Raw genomic sequence first — 15,887 nt, forward strand, 5'->3', positions numbered from 1 at the left:
TTTAAATGCTTTAACTTCACAATGTTTCATTGTGTAAAGTGCAACTGAGGTAGGTCTAACAACTTACCAAATGTTTAAACTACATGTTAAACAATAGACACTTGTAAACAACCTTAAAATAAACTAAATCTGATTACAAATATCAAGTTTCTGTTGTAAGAGTGCAACTGGGGTAGATCTGGTGCAGAAGACAACCTACTAAATGTAAAACTGCTGTAAACTACATGTTTAGCTTATAAAACAAATTGAGATAAACAGAGGAAGTGACAATATTAAAGTAACAACCTACCAAATGTTTAAACCTACATGTTTAACAACATACACTTGTAAAAAACCTTAGAATAAAAAAATACAATCTGATTGCAAAAAGTTTTTGTTGTAGAAGTGCAACTGAGGTAGATTTGGTGCAGAAGACAACATACCAAATATAAAAGCTACATTTTCTACAACATACACTTACAAAACTACTTAGCAGGAACTAGGTGATGTCTGACTCATCTGAATCCTCCACCTGGAATGCACAAAGAGTGTCCAACTGTAAACATGTCTAGTAATGAATTACATCATCAGATCATTTTTGGTTAACTATCACTTTAATATAGTATCATACTTAACCAGGTAGGCCTTTTCAGTTTACACTGAATTGGCCCAAATTTAAAAACTAGACAAGAACATACATGGAGAATTTGCAACAGTAGAGAAAAAAAGTTGAATATATGTGGTTATGGTAATTTGTTAATGAAGCTAAGATTAAAAAAACCCTGATAATCACAAAAACTGATCCTGTTTGGTGAGTGCACCGAGTACTTACATTCCATGTCTTAAAAAACTGTGGGTCATCTTCACGTAAGTACACTGCTAGGGCACGAAGAACCAATTCAATGCAGGGTTACGTGTGAAGCTGTTAAAAATATCTAAAGTAAACGAAAAAAGGATACTTACCACATTCACAGACTCTGCATCCACTTTAGCCTACAAGGCCAAAAATATGTAAATGTTAATGCCAGCTTGCCGGTGTCTCGACCATCCCGAGTTTTCACAACTCTTATTATTAACTATTTTTCCAATGTATTGCTAACTTTGTGTCATTATCCTTAACGTAATGGATAAAAGTTAGTAGTACTGTTCGGGTTTACAGTGCACGTTCCACTTCTCCCCCCTTTCTCCTCTCATCCGTGGTGCACTCCCTACCTTATTTCCACCGAATGGAGGTGATCCACAGCAACAACATCATGGTTACCAGGCAGGGTGAAGTGAAAATCGGTGAGTATTGCCCTGGTCCTCCAACTCCAATAAATTGGAGTGTAATGTTCTCTCATTTCTTTCTACAGGTGACTTGGGAGCAGCAGTCAGCTTCAGCGACATACACAGATGAAGCGAGCTCTCTGGTGTTCTCCACCGGTGAGTCCTTTTCCAGACCTCATGTGTATATATGTTTGTGATTTGTATAGGATGGCCCGGAGGTGATTCGTTTTCGGTTAAATCATTTTCTGCCATCCTTTCTAAGAAAACCAGGCAGACGGTCATTCCCGCGGACCAGGAGGAGGAGGAGGAGAGGCAGATTGGGACTGAGAGCCACTCACCAGAACAACATGGGGTGGCATTTGGCCTGCTGACTTAAACGAACAGGTAATGCCCTGTCATGTCCTGCCCCAAACTCTTTCTGCTGTGATGTTTCTGATCAGGTCTGATTTTGTTTCTGGCTGTGTGTTGCAGGATGTTCACCTCTTCTGTCTACGGTCCTGTTTTCTTTTGCATCAGTTTGCTGAGTGCATACTCGGTGCGTCCCACCACTGGCACAAGAAGAAGAGCCGTAAACAAGGTGAGAGCTGAAACTGTTCTGGATTGTAATTAGCTTCATGTTGAAATATTTTGCTGAGGACATTGAAGCAATAGAAATATGTCGAGATGTTGATGTGAATTTGTCTGTGTTTAGACATCCTGAATAAGCTTTGCTGTCAATGTGGGTTTGTGGAAACAGATGACCTACAATGGGTAATTATATTAAATTTAACATGAATGGTATTTCCAGATATGTTGTTGCTTAAAACACATAATGAAAAAGGAACATGTTTTTTTTCTTTTTTAATGTTCAGATTGCCTGCAATAGTTGCAACAAGTGGTTCCATCAGGGATGCGTCAACTCTCCAGCAGTGGACAAAGAATAGGAATGTGTTGTGTGCATTGTCTAAAGTGTTTTCATTATTTTATTTTTATTTCATTGTGTTGAAATGCCCTTTTTTATACTTTTATTTATATTTTTTGCTGTATGTTCAATTGATCTTTTTAAAACTGTACATAGTTCCATGTTGACTTTTTATTAAATTATTTGAATTAAATTGCTTTTGCCTAATTAATTACTGTAGCATAAATTGTTTTACTTATTATATGTATGTGCGAATTATATTTGACCCATATTACATGTTTGATTGAAATATTAAAATGTAATAGATCTGACAATTTTTTTCAAAACACATAACTTTATCTGGCATAAAATATTTGTATGTGTTTTATTTGAAACTGCAATAAATTGTCCTTCCACTGTTACACACTGACTGGTTATTGTGTTTGAATGTGGCTCTGTTAAAGAGGAGGAGGGGAATTTATTGTTTATTCAGGGGAGTTTCTTATGCAGTTTTTTTTTCTGAAGCAAACTAAAAGTCATCTTGAAGTGATGTTCACAATTACAATTCACAACAGCATATGTGAAGACAATATAATTAATTTTTCATGCTCAAGAGACTAAAATTACGCATGGAACGATGCAAACATTCAACTTTATAAGACCAAGATGAAACAGGAGAATGATCTGTTCCCAGTGTTGATATATACACTACTCACAATAAGATAGGGATATTGTAAGAGACTTAGTGGATGTCATTTATACGATGTTTGTTTCACTTTTGGACATTTTTGGGATAGGGAGGCAATTATGTTGGGTTGATAGACAAACACATTTTGTGTTTTCCACGTAATGGTCTCATTGTGTACAGGTGTGCCTTATATTGGGGCCAATACCAAGAGACAACCTTTCTCAACGTGGCATCAAATTCAACATTCTGTGGTCATAAGAAGCTGGTATTGTCAGTAAATCATTCAAACAGCCATAAAACCACAATGTCACTTAATGGATGAGAGGCATCACCAGGCAGTCAGATGTTGCTCGTGAACTTTATGTGTCTCAAAGTGTCATCAGCAGACTTGCATCAAGACACAGGACTACTGGCAGAGATCATGACAGACCCAGCAGTGGAGCCCCACAAGTGACAGACTGGAATGATGACCATTACCTAAGGACCTACATACTCAGACATCATTATGCAACTGCCACACAGCTGCAGGCCCGTTTATGAGATGCGGGGTTACTAGGCTTTCCAGACAAACCATTCGCAACCCACTGCACCGCTTTGGCTTGAATGCCAGACGACCATTGCAGGAGAGTCCACTGACACCAAGACGCTGCAGTGAACATTTGCAGTGGACACAAGGCCATGTGGTCTGAACAATGCAGCAGTGGTCCACCGTCCTGTTCACCGATTAGTGTCGTGTCAGCGTTGCTGGAGAATGCGAGGTGAGCGATACACTGAGGTCAAGCGACGAGGAGCATCACCAGTCAGCGCAAAACCGATTTGGTTATTGTACATGGCTCAGTCCCTAGACGTTCTTACCTCAGAGAATCATAGAACCCATCAACATCCCCCAATTCTGCCCAACTTTCTATTAATGGATGATAATGCTCCACCACATCGTGGCAGAATTCAGGCAGTTGGAGTGCCTCATATGGTATGGCAATCAATGTCACCTGACCTGAACCCCATAGAGCACGTTTGGGACCAGTTGAAGCAGAGACTGAATGATCGTACCCCACCCCCACGTGACCCGGCAGAACTGCGTTTAGCTCTTGTGGAAGAGTGGAACGCATTGCCTCAGAAACACATCATGAGGCTAGTGAGGAGCATGAGACATCGTCATCAAGCTGTCATTGTCTATTTTTCACCAATGGAATCAATGTTGCGTGCAGGCCACTAGTTGTGCACCTTTGTGCATTCTTTGTTTTCTGTTTGTCTGGCAGTCCACTCTGTCCTATGAGGGATGATTTCAGCACTTTATCAGCCACATTGCCTAAAATACTGCAGATGCAAATTTAGCAGGTATGAATTTATATATGCATGCCCCAATAAATCTATAATTTTAAAATGAAACTGAGTTATAAACTTGTCTATTATTGTACTCTGAATAATAATTGAGATGCATATCTCAGATGGTACAAAATTTTACCAGCAGACATTTTGTACTGTTTGACAGAATGAACTGTGTAGTGTAACACATTCATTGTAAAGACCAAAAAAGTAAGATTTACATTAATGCAATGCACTCATACATTAATGCACTCATATTTTGATAACCCCTTTGTGAGCGGAAGTACGGTAACGGTACTGAGCTTGATGTAAGACAGAAGGCGTGAAGTAAAGCAGGAAAGGCTCAGTGGCAACGCAGAGAAAAGGACAACCAAAAGAGTTAAAAGCAACAAATCTAGCATCAGTTGATAAGGGAACAAGGTTTGTAACTATGACTAAAGTATATTTGAGCAACCAGTAATGTTTGTGAGAAAAGACTTTATTAGTTATGCTAAGGGAAAGAAATATACTAACGTAAGGTGCTATGCATGACGAGGGATGTGATCGTAATTATTGGTATCTGCTCTTGCTTAGCTCTTACGTTGGTTGATGACACGGACGGCTTCAATAAATCATCATTTGACCATCAGTTCTGGCCTTCTCAATATGGACTGAATGCTACAGTAAGAGCTTGACCGCCGCCTCCCGCTGCACTACGTGGTTTAAGGTAATACCCGCGACGTCCAGCAGTTGGTCAGAAGACAAAATGGATCAAAAGGGGCTCAAATGGAAGACGTACAAGCTGCATCACTAAGTCAAACGGTCACAAATGAACACATTGCAAGTTCACAACAAGACATTAAAGATCCAATCACATGCAAAGAACAAATGTGAAGTGAGCTTCAAGATAAAGCTTAAACCATGTCCGACTTACCAAGATGTTCTGAAAGAGTTAAAGTACAAACTGAAAGGATGATAACATACCGAAAGGAAGAATTAAGCCAAAAAGAAAGGAGACTAACAACAATGAACAATGGAAAATGCAAGTACGAGAAACAAGAGAAAAGCTAAAGACAGATATCACAGACAAAGAGATGTCAGAACTTGCAGACATAATAGAACAAAGGAGAGACAATATATTGATGTTCTTTTCAGAAATAATAATCCAAACGGCACCACCATCTGACATAAGGAGAAAGATTGATGCATGTGAACAAGTAACTCATGAAGTTTTTAGAATAATTCTGGAGAGAATAAGTAGAGTTGATAGAGATTTTGATGCAGAGTGTGAAAGAATTCGTTTATGTCGACTTTTACAGCATGACTATGCCATGTCCATATATGGCTCGACCGCGGCATCAAACCACAGACAACGATCCTCAGCTTCACAGCTGACCGCAAAGCGAGCCGAAGCAGCAGCAGAACTATCAGCAAAAGAGGCAGAATATGAGGTTGTATTAGAGGAACAAAGACAAAGAGAAAGGATAAAGGCTCTAGAGAAGGAGCACAAGGTACAAATGGCGGCGCAAAATTCAGAGCTGGAACGCTTAAGAGCGCAGAAGGAAGTAAAAGCAGCTCGAGCCAGGTGGGAAGCATATGATAGAGAGTTATCACTAGTGGGGGATGAACAGTCAATAAAAGGTGAACCAGTTAGCCCAAACTTCACCCCCAAACAGCCCACACCAGAACTCCCCTTCATTCCTGTGCAAACAGCTCACTCGGATGTCTCTGAGCTAGCACAAGCAGTGCAAGACAGCTTAAAAATGAACAAGCTTCCCACACCAGAACCAACAGTGTTTAGTGGTGATCCAATAAACTTCATAGAGTAGAAATCCACATTCATGTCCCTGATTGAACGAAAGGGTCTCTCAGCGGTAAAGATAAACTGTAGTATTTAAAAAGATTTTTAACTGGGTCGGCTCGCAAATGTCTTGAAAGAAGTTTCTTCAGAAACGATGCAGAGGCATACAAAGATGCTTGAGATAAACTAAACCAAAGATACGGTCAACCATTCATGATATAAAAGGCATTTAGAGAGAAGCTAGCGAATTGGCCAAAGGTGCAGTCCAGAGACGCTGATGGATTAAGGAACCTTGCAGATTTCATAAATGCATGCAAGCTTGCTATGCCGCACGTAAAGGGATTACAAATACTCAACGACTGCGAAGAAAATCAAAGATTTTTGCACAAACTACCGGACTGGATAAATGCAAGATGGAATAGACGGGTAACAAAAACTTTAATGGAGGGTGGTGAGTTTCCAAGTTTCTGTGATTTTGCTTCCTTCCTCTCATTAGAAGCGGAAGTTGCTTGCAACCCAGTCACCTCCATTCATGCACTTCGCCGCACTGAAACAAATATTGATATATACTGATAAATATTGAAATATTGAGTACAAGGGTAATCAGTGGGAAAAAAGCAGGTGTATTTAACACAAATGCAACTGTACAAAGTGACGAACAGACAATAACAAAGACACCTAACAGTTCTCCATGCATGTTGTGCCAGGACGCACATCAGATTCACAAGTGCCCAGACTTCTTAAAGATGTCTCTAGAAAATAGAAATAAATATGTGAGAGACAAAAAGCTTTGTTATGGCTGTCTGAAACAAGGACACAGTGGTAAGGACTGCAGATGCCGCCTCACTTGCGAAACCTGCACAAAGAGACATCCTGTGTGTCTTCATGATGAAAACTACAGTAACGGTTTGCAAAGACAAACACGTGTGAGTACGGAGAATGCAAATCAAGGTAACTCACCTGAAACTGCAACAGCCATGTCACTTAATGTTGCCAGATCAGAACAGACCGTCAGCACCTCAATGATAGTCTTTACTTTACTTTACTTTATTTAGCAGATGCATTTATCCAAAGCGACTTACAAGAGGAAGACACCAGCAATTCTCGTTCGATTTCTATAGAATATTGAGTTTACAAACTAAGAGCCCTGATAAGGCTCAACTTGTCAGCGAAGAACATGCTCAGAGATTGATAAGTGCTAGGGTTATAACATTTTTGTATTGTTTTGTGCAATGTGTACGCATGTGTGTGTGTAAGTGTTAAATTTGACAGTATTACTTTTTGAACAAGAGGGTTTTCACCTGCTTCTTAAAAGTGGTGATAGTCTCGGCTAGTCTTGTGGAGGAGGGAAGGTTGTTCCACCAGCCAGGGACAACATAGTCCCAGTATGGCTGTAAACCACCTAAAATTGGACTATGCATTATTAGACACTCAGAGCGATGCTGTCTTTGTGGATCAGGATGTAACGCAGGAGTCATTTACTGCCTATTGTAGATGAGATCCCTTCACTCCTCAGTTGTGAAGTGGGTCTCCTTATAGGTTATACCTGTCCCAGGGCTCTTGCACCTAAACAAATAATCTTAGGAAAAGATGGTGAGCCCTATGCTATTCGCACGGATTTAGGATAGAGCATAGTAGGCAACGCAGCACTGTGCAATGAAACGGATATAGACAGCAGCCTCTGCCACAGAGTCACAGTTAAAGAAGTCCCTCACTCCACTCCAACAGATGCAATACTTGCTCTGGAAAGAGATTTCAAAGAGACGGACAGGAACGAAAAGACTGTATCACAAGAGGATTTAATATTCCTCCAGAAGCTTGAGCAAGGCATAACACAGACGGAAAAGGGACATTTGGAGATGTCATTGCCATTTAGAGAAAAGCCACAAATGCCAGATAACAGACAACTTGCTGAAAACAGACTAAACCAGCTCAAACACAAACTCATGAAAGACGAAAAATACAAGGAGGATTACATGCAATACATGAATAACATCATCGAAAGAGGTGGTGCAGAAGAGACTGATGATATCGGACTCCCTGGCAAGACATGGTACATACCACACCACGCCATCTATCATCCAAAGAAACCTGACAGGGTACCTGTCTTAATGAACATTTACTGATTGGCCCCGACATTATCAACATGGGTGTTCTTGTGTGCTTCAGACAGCACCAAATAGCGCTGATGTGTGACTTCGAGAAAATGTTCCACCAATTTCAGGTCAAAGAAAGCGATCGCAACTACTTGCGCTTCTTATGGTGGAAAGATGGTGACATAAACAGCCAACCGCAAGCGTACAGGATGACAGTTCATCTCTTTGGCGCTGTTTCGTCACCCGTTTGTGCGAACTATGGACTGAAACATTTAGCCAAAGAGAACAGCCTTGCATATCCTGCGGGCTCACGGTTCATAGCCAGAGACTTCTATGTAGATGGCGCCGTCACCAGTGCAGAGACAGTCAAGGATGCTGTACAACTGGCAAAGGAAGCATGTGAATTGTGCACAAAGGGTGGATTAAGGTTACACAAGTTTGTGTCCAACAACATCAACGTTCTGTATAGTATTCCGACCTCAGAGGTTAGGTCTCTACTAGAGGACTTGACATATAATAAAGCACAGACTGAAAGAGCACTTGGCATTTACTGGAACATGGAGGAAGATTGCTTCACATTCAACATCACACTAACGGACCAACCACCAACCCGGCGTGGCATCCTATCCACAGTTGCAGCAATATACGATCCCCTTGGAATCATAGCTCCTTACGTGCTCAACGACAAAGGAATCCTCCAAGAAATGTGCTGCCAAGGAACGAAGTGGGATGACCCGATACCAGAGCATCTCAGGCCACGGTGGGAGCGCTGGAACGGAGATCTTCACAATCTGAGTAAATTACAAATGTGGTGGAGATGTGGTGAAACGAGAATTACATCACTTTTCGGACGCAAGCACTACAGGATATGGACAATGTTCTTATCTCAGACTCTTAAACAAAAACAAGGAAGTTCATTGTACCTTCATTATGGGCAAAGCACGTGTCTCACCCACAAAAATCACCACAATCCCAAGACTGGAACTTACCGCAGCCACAGTGTCGGTCACCGTGAGCAACATGCTGAGAGAGGAACTACTTTACGACAATGTCGAAGAGTTCTTTTGGACTGACTCTAAAGTCACTCTAGGATACCTAAATAATGAGGCGAGGCGTTTTCATACATTTGTTGCTAATAGAGTACAGAAAATCCGCAACAATACCCCACCACAACAATGGTTTTATGTGCCTACTGCCAAAAACCCAGCAGACATGGCTTCCAGGGGCATGTCTGTAAATGAGCTACTCTCATCCAATTGGCTTACTGGCCCTAAATTCCTATGGGAAAGAGAAATACAACACCCACCAAAGGAAACTATTGAACTCCTAGTAGGAGACCCAGAAGTGAAAAAGGTGCAGACACTAAGTACACAAACTGCTGAACATGCAAGCCTTAGTGACCGCCTCAGAAAGTTCTCATCCTGGTCCCGAGCAGTCAGTGCAGTAGCACGTCTCAGACGATACCTGCTTAAAGACAAATCAAACACGATCACCACTGTGACAGAAAGACAAAATGCAGAAACTGTCATTATCAAAGATTTACAAAGACAAGTATATCAAAATGAAATAGATACACTAAACAAAGGCAAACAACTATCAAAGAACAACAAAATACACAACTTGGATGTTTTCTTGGACAAAGATATTGTGCTTAAGGTGGGAGGAAGACTACGGCATTCATCCCTCCCAAATTCATTCGAACATCCAACCATCATTCCCAGAGAACATCACATCACAAAACTGATAATTGCCCAATGCCACGAAAGGGTCAGTCATCAAGGAAAAGGCTTCACGATGAATGAGATATGATCCAGTGGGTATTGGATTCCAAGGTTAAGCCAAAAGGTTGCATCCTATATTCGCCAGTGTGTTTTTTGTCGTAGACAAAGGAGACCTGTGGAAGGACAAAAAATGAGAGATCTACCCGCAGAGAGAATTGAACACACTCCACCCTTCACATACTGTGGTATGGACGTTTTTGGGCCGTTCCTGACCAAACAAGCATGGAAAGAACACAAAAGGTCCGACCTCCTTTTCACATGCTTCTATTCACATGCAGTCCATGTTGAAAAGTTAGAGGATCTGTCAACAGACACTTTTATAAATGGACTCGTTCATTGCCATAAGAGGCTCAGTCAGACAAATAAAATGTGATCAGGGTACCAACTTCATAGGTTCCAAAAATGAGCTGAACACAGTACGAAGTGAAATGTACACTGACAGACTGACAACCTTCCTTGCAGAAAAACAATGTGACTTCATCCTAAACACACCTCATGCTAGTCACGCAGGTGGAGTATGGGAACGATGGTACCTTCAAAACATTATGATCAGACAAAAATGGAACACCCCTAAAGGGAACATGCAAATAGGCGACATAGTAATGGACAAAGATGAAATGCAACCCTGATCCCAGTGGAAGCTTGGCCGAATCTTGGACACTGTAGAAGATACAGATGGACAGAAGTTAGTTCGGCTGCTGGAAGATAGTGGAATGTAAATTCCTGATGCTTGAGTATATGGACATATCTCAAGTTACAGTGTTAGCATGTTTACTATGTTATTCTTGTTGTGACAAAGTTTTTTTTATTATTTGTGTTTCATATGTTCAACAGAAAATAATTTGATGGGAGTGTAAAGACCAAAAAAGTAAGATTTACATTAATGTAATGTTACCCGCTCATATTTGGATAACCCCTTTGTGAGCGGAAGTACGGTAACGGTACTGAGCTTGATGTAAGACAGAAGGCGCAAAGTAAAGCAGGAAAGGCTCAGTGGCAACGCAGAGAAAAGGACAACCGAAAGAGTTAAAAGCAAAAAAATCTAGCATCAGTTGATAAGGGAACAAGGTTCGTAACTATGACTAAAGTATATTTGAGCAATGTTTGTAAGAAAAGACTTGATTAGTTATGCTAAGGGAAAGAAATATACTAACGTAAGGTGCTATGCATGACAAGGGATGTGATCGTAATTATTGGTATCTGCTCTTGCTTAGCTCTTACATTGGTTGATGACACGGACGGCTTCAATAAATCATCATTTTGACCATCAGTTCTGGCCTTCTCAATATGGACTTATTTATTTATTTATTTATTTATTTATTTATTTTAAATACCAAAAGTTTGCTCAAAACTAAGTGGCAATTTGGTTATTGTACATGGCTCAGTCACTGCACTTTCTTACCTCAGAGACATCACAGAACCCATCATCATTCATCTCATACATTATTAGTAATATCAAAGGGAACTTTTATTTATTTCATTAAAATTCAGAGCAAATAGGAAAAGCATTTATGTAAATAACAATGTCCCTAACTTATTGTGCGTAGTGTATATATTTCCGTCATGACCTCAGCGCCTGTTTTTTCTAATTTAAAAGTTCTGATTTAAAAACCGGTGAGTATTGCCCTGGTGCCCTGGTGTAATGTTCTCTCATTTCTTTCTACAGGTGACTTGGGAGCAGCAGTCAGCTTCAGCGACATACACAGATGAAGAGAGCTCTCTGGTGTTCTCCACCGGTGAGTCCTTTTCCAGACCTCATGTGTATATATGTTTGTGATTTGTATAGGATGGCCCGGAGGTGATTCGTTTTCGGTTAAATCGTTTTCTGCCATCCTTTCTAAGAAAACCAGGCAGACGGTCATTCCCGCGGACCAGGAGGAGGAGGAGGAGAGGCAGATTGGGACTGAGAGCCACTCACCAGAACAACATGGGGTGGCATTTGGCCTGCCGACTTAAACGAACAGGTAATGCCCTGTCATGTCCTGCCCCAAACTCTTTCTGCTGTGATGTTTCTGATCAGGTCTGATTTTGTTTCTGGCTGTGTGTTGCAGGATGTTCACCTCTTCTGTCTACGGTCCTGTTTTCTTTTGCATCAGTTTGCTGAGTGCATACTCGGTGCGTCCCACCACTGGCACAAGAAGAAGAGCCGTAAACAAGGTGAGAGCTGAAACTGTTCTGGATTGTAATAAGCTTCATGTTGAAATATTTTGCCGAGGACATTGAAGCAATAGAAATATGTCGAGATGTTGATGTGAATTTGTCTGTGTTTAGACATCCTGAATAAGCTTTGCTGTCAACGTGGGTTTGCGGAAACAGATGACCTACAATGGGTCATTTTACAATTTAATTTAACATGAATGGTATTTCCAGATATGTTGTTGCTTAAAACACATAATGAAAAAGGAACATGTAAACATTTAAAAAATGAACATGTTTTTTTGCAATAGTTGCAACAAGTGGTTCCATCAGGGATGCGTCAACTCTCCAGCATTGGACAAAGAATAGCAATGTCTTGTGTGCATTGTCTAAAGTGTTTTCATTATTTTATTTTTATCTCATTCTGTTGAAACGCCCTTTTTTATTTATATTTTTGTTGTATGTTCAATTGATCTTATTAAAACTGTACATAGTTCCATGTTGACTTTTTATTAAATTATTTGAATTAAATTGCTTTTGCCTAATTAATTACTGTAGCATAAATTGTTTTACTTATTATATGTATGTGCGAAATATATTTGACCCATATTACATGTTTGATTTAAATATTAAAATGTAATAAATCTGACAATTATTTAGCATGTTTTTCATTGTAATAAAACACATAACTTTATCTGGCATAAAATATTTTTATGTGTTTTATTTGAAACTACAATAAATTGTCCTTCCACTGTTACACACTGACTGGTTATTGTGTTTGAATGTGGCTCTGTTAAAGAGGAGGAGGGGAATTTATTGTTTATTCAGGGGAGTTTCTTCTGCAGTTTTTTTTTCTGAAGCAAACTAAAAGTCACCTTGAAGTGATGTTCACAATTACAATTCACAACAGCATATGTGAAGACAATATAATTAATTTTTCATGCTCAAGAGACTAAAATTACGCATGGAACGATGTAAACATTCAACTTTATAAGACCAAGATGAAACAGGAGAAGGATCTGTTCCCAGAGTTGATATATACACTACTCACAATAAGATAGGGATATTGTGAGAGACTTAGTGGATGTCATTTATACGATGTTTGTTTCACTTTTGGACATTTTTGGGATAGGGAGGCAATTATGTTGGTTTGATAGACAAACACATTTTGTGTTTTCCACGTAATGGTCTCATTGTGTACAGGTGTGCCTTATATTGGGGCCAATACCAAGAGACAACCTTTCTCAACGTGGCATCAAATTCAACATTCTGTGGTCATAAAAAGCTGGTATTGTCAGTAATTCATTGAAACAGCCAAAAAACCACAACGTCACTTACTGGATGAGAGGCATCACCAGGCAGTCAGATGTTGCTCGTGAACTTTATGTGTCTCAAAGTGTCATCAGCAGACTTGCATCAAGACACAGAACTACTGGCAGAGATCATGACAGACCCAGCAGTGGAGCCCCACAAGTGGCAGACTGGAATGATGACCATTACCTAAGGACCTACGTACTCAGACATCATTATGCAACTGCCACACAGCTGCAGGCCCGTTTATGAGATGCGGGGTTACTAGGTTTTCCAGACAAACCATTCGCAACCCACTGCACCGCTTTGGCTTGAATGCCAGACGACCGTTGCAGGAGACTCCACTGACACCAAGACGCTGCAGTGAACATTTGCAGTGGACACAAGGCTATGTGGTCTGTACAATGCAGCAGTGGTCCACCGTCCTGTTCACTGATTAGTGTCGTGTCAGCGTTGCTGGAGAATGCGAGGTGAGCGATACACTGAGGTCAAGCGACGAGGAGCAACAATCTGGGCAGGCATCACCAGTCAGCGCAAAACCGATTTGGTTATTGTACATGGCTCAGTCCCTGCACATTCTTACCTCAGAGACATCATAGAACCCATCAACATCCCCCAATTCTGCCCAACTTTCTATTAATGGATGATAATGCTCCACCACATCGTGGCAGAATTCAGGCAGTTGGAGTGCCTCATATGGTATGGCCATCAATGTCACCTGACCTGAACCCCATAGAGCACGTCTGGGACCAGTTGAAGCAGAGACTGAGTGATCGTACCCCACCCCCACGTGACCCGGCAGAACTGCGTTTAGCTCTTGTGGAAGAGTGGAACGCATTGCCTCAGAAACACATCATGAGGCTAGTGAGGAGCATGAGACATCGTCATCAAGCTGTCATTGTCTATTTTTCACCAATGGAATCAATGTTGCGTGCAGGCAACTAGTTGTGCACCTTTGTGCATTCTTTGTTTTCTGTTTGTCTGGCAGTCCACTCTGTCCTTTGAGGGATGATTTCAGCACTTTATCAGCCACATTGCCTAAAATACTGCAGATGCAAATCTAGCAGGTATGAATTTCTGCTTGTCGATATATATATATGCCCCAATAAATCTATAATTTTAAAATGAAACTGAGTTATAAACTTGTCTATTATTGTACTCTGAATAATAATTGAGTTGCATATCTCAGATGGTACAAAATTTTACTAGCAGACATTTTGTACTGTTTGACAGAATGAACTGTGTAGTGTAACACATTCATTGTAAAGACCAAAAAAGTGAGATTTACATTAATGCAATGCACTCATTCATTAATGCACTCATATTTTGATAACCCCTTTGTGAGCGGAAGTACGGTAACGGAACTGAGCTGGATGTAAGACAGAAGGCGTGAAGTAAAGCAGGAAAGGCTCAGTGGCAACGCAGAGAAAAGGACAACCGAAAGAGTTAAAAGCAACAAATCTAGCATCAGTTGATAAGGGAACAAGGTTTGTAACTATGACTAAAGTATATTTGAGCAACCTGTAATGTTTGTGAGAAAAGACTTTATTAGTTATGCTAAGGGAAAGAAATATACTAACGTAAGGTGCTATGCATGATGAGGGATGTGATCGTAATTATTGGTATCTGCTCTTGCTTAGCTCTTACGTTGGTTGATGACACGGACGGCTTCAATAAATCATCATTTGACCATCAGTTCTGGCCTTCTCAATATTGACTGAATGTAAGAGCTTGACCACCGCCTCCCGCTGCACTACGTGGTTTAAGGTAATACCCGCGACGTCCAGCAGTTGGTCAGAAGACAAAATGGATCAAAAGGGGCTCAAATGGAAGACGTACAAGCTGCATCACTAAGTCAAACGGTCACAAATGAACAGATTGCAAGTTCACAACAAGACATTAAAGATCCAATCACATGCAAAGAACAAATGTGAAGTGAGCTTCAAGATAAAGCTTAAACCATGTCCGACTTACCAAGATGTTCTGAAAGAGTTAAAGTACAAACTGAAAGGATGATAACATACCAAAAGGAAGAATTAAGCCAAAAAGAAAGGAGACTAACAACAATGAACAATGGAAAATGCAAGTACGAGAAACAAGAGAAAAGCTAAAGACAGATATCACAGACGAAGAGATGTCAGAACTTGCAGACATAATAGAACAAAGGAGAGACAATATATTGATGTTCTTTTCAGAAATAAGAATCCAAACGGCACCACCATCTGACATAAGGAGAAAGATTGATGCATGTGAAAAAGTAACTCATGAAGTTTTTAGAATAATTCTGGAGAGAATAAGTAGAGTTGATAGAGATTTTGATGCAGAGTGTGAAAGAACTCGTTTATGTGGACTTTTACAGCATGACTATGCCATGTCCATATATGGCTCGACCGCGGCATCAAACCACAGCCAACGATCCTCAGCTTCACAGCTGACAGCAAAGCGAGCCGAAGCAGCAGCAGAACTATCAGCAAAAGAGGCAGAATATGAGGTTGTATTAGAAGAACAAAGACAAAGAGAAAGGATAAAGGCTCTAGAGAAGGAGCACAAAGTACAAATGGCGGCGCAAAATTCAGAGCTGGAACGCTTAAGAGCGCAGAAGGAAGTAAAAGCAGCTCGAGCCAGGTGGGAAGCATATGATAGA

At 40.5% G+C, this 15,887-nt stretch overlaps 2 long non-coding RNA genes across 2 annotated transcripts; both read left to right on the forward strand.

Annotated features, from left to right (window-relative positions):
- The first annotated feature begins 665 nt into the window (after positions 1 to 665).
- Positions 666 to 1,751, forward strand: LOC114791217 (uncharacterized). Its single transcript, XR_003749938.1, has 3 exons — positions 666 to 1,401; positions 1,508 to 1,629; positions 1,717 to 1,751. It is a non-coding gene; the product is annotated as an uncharacterized LOC114791217 (long non-coding RNA).
- A 9-nt stretch (positions 1,752 to 1,760) lies between these two features.
- Positions 1,761 to 2,270, forward strand: LOC114791218 (uncharacterized). Its single transcript, XR_003749939.1, has 3 exons — positions 1,761 to 1,822; positions 1,937 to 1,995; positions 2,097 to 2,270. It is a non-coding gene; the product is annotated as an uncharacterized LOC114791218 (long non-coding RNA).
- The last annotated feature ends 13,617 nt before the right edge of the window (positions 2,271 to 15,887 follow it).

The sequence above is a fragment of the Denticeps clupeoides genome, chromosome 5, assembly GCF_900700375.1.
Source record: "Denticeps clupeoides chromosome 5, fDenClu1.1, whole genome shotgun sequence".
NCBI classification, from domain to species: domain Eukaryota; kingdom Metazoa; phylum Chordata; class Actinopteri; order Clupeiformes; family Denticipitidae; genus Denticeps; species Denticeps clupeoides.